Below are 5,141 nucleotides of genomic sequence, written 5' to 3' on the forward strand. Positions count from 1 at the left end.
CTAAACTTTGAATAGAGCCTTAGTCCCAAGAACGGCAGTGCCATGCCCAACCTTGGCACAGAAGCCTCAGGAGTTTCCCTTCAAGTGAACATCAAGGCTGGAAAAATGACCCTATAAGTGGTAACCCATGCAGGGTCAAGGCAGGTGACCCTTCCCCAGACATGCTGCCCCGCAAGGACTTTCTGAGCCTTTGTTTGACTACGTGGGGTGGGGTCGGGTTGGAAACAGAACAATCTTGGGTTAGGACAAACACTGAAATTTTGCTACTGCAGATTAAACTGGATTTTGAGAACTACAAGAATGTGACCTGTCTTGCCCCCATGGTGTTGTGGAATAAAATGCATCCCTGCTACATAGATAAGGAGCAAATTCCTGAGAGACGGAACTGGAGTTGACCTTGGTAAGAAAGCGGTGGACTGAAGGTCTTGAGGTGATGAAACAAATTAGGCCTCCACACAGATAACATTCCTGAACAAGGCGAGATAAGGGAACAAAGGCATATCCTTTGCTGACTAGAGATAGGGAAACAAAGAAGAGACCACTGTAGGTGGCCTCCAGAGAGATGATGGACGGAAGGGAGGAGGGATGCTCCATGCTGGGCCTGAGGGGGGTGGGGAAGGGGCAGAACTTGTAGGAAAAGTGCTTGTATGATGAGTGTGCCACTTTCAATCGGCCTGCCTGGTGTGGCTTTCCCTCCAGCTGGTGGACTGAGAGAAGAGACTGCTCTAAATGCAAACGGAGTTCAGTTCCATGAGTCTGTTCATCACTTAGGTGGTCATACCTCTCTGTGCACTACTCTAGGTGGCAGGACAGTGAGATGCAATTGGTGTCATAAGAGGTATGATTCATCCTGGGACAGGAGGACAACAGAGAGAACGGTAGAGAGGGTGAGTGAGGCCGAGCTGGCTGGCCAGGGAGCCAACGGGTTCAAGGGAACCAGCATCCCAAAGACAGACCCAAAACCCAATGAGCACAGCACGTCTTGCTGTGGTTTAATGAAGATTCAACAGGGAATGACAATTCTGAGGTCAGAGAAGAGGAGCATGGAGACTTGAGGTTGAGTCCCAGTCAATCCTCAGGTGAACTGGCAGGAGAAATGGGATATAAGAGGTAAGGGCTCTTACAGAGCTCAGAATTTCCATGAAATCCATAAAGGAAACAGAAAAGGAGCTGGACCTCAGAGGCCTCCCAGTGCCCACAGCTGATACAGGGTCTACTGGAAACTGGGTCTGGTCGGTAATATCACTTAATTCTAAGCCTTGCAAGGTGTATATTGACAATAGTGATAGTGACAAGTGCCAATAGGCCTGGGCTCAGGAGCAGTGCTACTGAGTTCAAATCCCTCCTCCATCACTTACAGCTTGCCTGTGAAATCGTAGCTAACGTCCACCTCCCCCATGTATCTCATGTGTGAGTGAAGCTACAACACCTACCCAAAGAGCTACTGTTTAAACTAATTGAACTAATTTAGGTGAGGCCCTTAATACAGACTAACCATACATCCCAGTTTGTCTGAGATAGCCCAGTTTGGGTTTGCCACCAGATATAACTGTTAGTAGAGCTTCCTTTTACTGAACAGTGTCCTGGTTTGACTTCTGCTTCTGACCAAGATGGAGTAATATGGAGTTACCCTCCTGCCTGAAACGACATTAAAAAATGAACAATACACTTATGGTGAGTGTAGCATAACATAGTGACTTGTCAAATTATTATGTTATACATATGAAACTAATGTAACCCTGTATGTCAACTATACTTCAATTTTTAAAAATGAACAATATATATAACAATGATTCTCAAGCAATTAGACATCAGAGAACAAAACAATGGTCCCTGACAGATGAGTCCACTGATTTCCCTAGCTCACTGCCTGGAGAAAGTTTCCAGGTCACAGAAGAAGGGAGATGGGGCTGAAAGTCCAAGAAGGTCAACAGAGTTAAAGTTCTCAGAGCCAAGAGTCAGAGAAAAGGATGCACACAGAGCTCAGGGGGCCTACAGAGGGTCCACTTCAAGTGCTGATAAACAAATGTGTGAGAAAACTTCCCCAAGTGTTGGGGGGGGGGGGCAGGCGGGAAACACTGCCCCAAATTAGAATAATATCCTCTATTAGTGGCTTTTCCCAACAGCCAGAATGAAAATCCCGTAATTCGTAGGGTGCTCGTTAGATTGCTAAGAAGGATCTGACTGCGGTTGTAGAGAAAAATTAATCCTAGATTAAACACTTCTCTGGCTCCACCTAATGAAAATTAAAAGCAAGATCTACATGAATTAAACTGTTTCCTAGTAATTTACCACACTCCAAAAAAACTCTCAAGAACATTTATAAGAATACAAAATATTGTCAATCTAGACTTCTTTACCCAGCAAAAATATCTTTCAAAAACAAAAGCTACTTAGGTTGTTCCTTCCATATCTTGACTAATAACATAAATGATGCTGCAATAAACACAGGAGTGCATATACTGTTTCAAATTAGTGCTTTCATTTCTTTGGGAGAAACACCCAGTAGCATAATTACTATATCATACAGTATTTCTCTTTTGAAATTATTTTGATTGACATAGAATGTATTATTTGCCCCAGGGTACAGGTCTGTGAATCATCAGGCCCACACATTTCACAGCACTCACCATAGCCCATACCCTCCCCAATGTCCATTACCCAGATACCCTCTCTCTACCCCTCCACCCCCCAGCAACCCTCAGTTCATTTTGTGAGATTAAGAGTTTCTTATGGTTTGTCTCCCTCCCGATACCATCTTGTTTCATTGTTTCCTTCCTCACCCCTACAACCCCCCACCCTGTCTCTCAAATTCCAATATCAGAGAGATCATATGATAATTGTCTTTCTCTGATTGACTTATTTCACTCAGGATAATACCCTCTGGTTGCATCCACATCATTGTAAGATTTTGTTTCTTTTGATGGCTGCATAGTATTCCATTGTGTGTGTGTGTGTGTGTGTGTGTGTGTGTGTGTGTGTGTGTGTGTATAGCACATCTTCTTGACCCATTCATCCATTGATGGACATCTAGGCTCTTTCTCTAGTTTGGCTATTGTGACATTGCTGCTATAAACATTTGAGTTCACATGCCCCTTTGGATCACTACATTTGTTTCTTCAGGGTAAATACCCAGTAGTGTGATTGCTGGGTCATAGGGTAGCTCTATTTTCAACTTTTTGAGGAACCTCCATGCTGTTTTCCAGAGTGACTGCACCAGCTTACATTCCCACTCACAGTGTAGGAGGGTTCCCCTTTCTCCGCATCCTCGCCAACATCTATTGTTTCCTGACTTGTTAATTTTGGCCATTCTGACTGGTGTGAGGTGGTATCTCATTGTGGTTTTGATTTGTTTTTTCCCTGATGCCTAGTGATGTGGAGCACTTTTTCATGTGTCTGTTGGCCATCTGATGTTTTCTTTACAGAAATGTCTGTTCATGTCTTCTGCCCATTTCTTGATTGGGTTATTTGTTCTTCAGGTGTTGAGTTTGAGAAGTTCTTTAGAGATTTTGGATACTAGCCCTTTATCTGATAGGTCATTTGTGAATATCTTCTCTCATTCTTTCAGTTGTCTTTTGGTTTTGTTGACTGTTTCCTTTGCTGTGCAAAACCTTTTGATCTCGATGAAGTCCCAATTGTTCATTTTTGCCCTTGCTTCCCTTGCCTTTGGAGATGTTTCTAGGAAGAAGTTGCTAGTTGCTATGGCTGAGGTCGAAGAGGTTGCTGCCTGTGCTCTCCTCAAGGACTTTGATGGATTCCTATCTCACATTGAGGTCTTTCATCCATTTTGAATCTACTTTTGTGTGTGGTATAAGGAAATGGTCCAGTTTCATTCTTCTGCATGTAGCTGTCCAATTTTCCCAACATCATTTGTTGAAGAGATTGTCTTTTTTCCATTGGACATTCTTTCCTGGCTTGTCGAAGATAAGTTGACCATAGAGTTAAAAGTCTGTTGCTGGGCTCTCTATTCATTCCACTGATCTATGTGTCTGTTTTTGTGCCACTACTATACTGTCTTAATGATTACAGCTTTGTAATAGAACTTGAAGTTTGGAATTGCGATGCCACCAACGTTGGCTTTCTTTTTCAACACTCCTCCGGCTATTCAGGGTCTTTTCTGGTTCCATATAAATTTTAGGATTATTTGTTCCATTTCTTTGAAAAAATGGATGGTATTTTCATAGGGATTGCATTAAATGTGTAGATTGCTTTAGGTAGCATAGACATTTTCACAATGTTTGTTCTTCCAATCCATGAGCATGGAAATTTTTTTCTTTTTTGTGTGTGTCTTCCTCAATTTCTTTCATGAGTACTTTATAGTTTCCTGAGTACAGATTCTTTGCCTCTTTGGTTAGGTTTATTCCTAGGTATCTTATGGTTTGGGGTGCAATTGTAATGGAATTGACTCCTTAATTTCTCTTCCTTCAGTCTTGCTATTGGTGTACAGAATTGCAACTGATTCTGTGCGTTGATTTTATATCCCAAAACTTTACTGAATTCCTGTATGAGTTCCAGGAGTTTTGGAGGGGAGCCTTTTGGGTTTTCCACATAAAGTATCATATCACCTGCAAAGAGTGAGAGTTTGACTTCTTCTTTGCCGATTCAGATGCCTTTAATTTCTTTTTGTTGTCTGATTGCTGAAGCTAGGACTTCCAGTACTATGTTGAATAGTGTGGTGATAGTGGACATCCCTGCAGTGTTCCTGATCTTAGGGAACAAGCTCTCAGTTTTTCCCCATTGAGAATGATATTTGCTGTGGGTTTTTCATAGGTGGTTTTGATGATATTGAGGTATGTACTCTATCCCTACGCTCTCTTTTGAAATTTTTGAGGAACGCTCATAGTGTTTCTACAGTGGCTGTGGCAATTTACATTCCTACCAATAGTATACAAGTCTTCCTTTTTCTCCATATCCTCACTAACACTTGCTATTTCTTGTCTTTTTTACTGTAGCCATTCTGACAGGCATAAGGTGACATTTCGTTATGGTTTTGATGTGCATTTCCTTGATGATTAATGAAGTTAAGGATCTTTTCATGTGTCTGTTAGCCATCTGTATGTCTTCTTTGGAAAAATGTCTATTCACTTCCTCTTCCCATTTTTCCCATTTGGATTTTTTTTGGTTTTTAGGTGTTGAATTGT

This window comes from Meles meles, chromosome 19 (genome assembly GCF_922984935.1).
Source record: "Meles meles chromosome 19, mMelMel3.1 paternal haplotype, whole genome shotgun sequence".
In the NCBI taxonomy this organism is placed as follows: Eukaryota; Metazoa; Chordata; class Mammalia; order Carnivora; family Mustelidae; genus Meles; species Meles meles.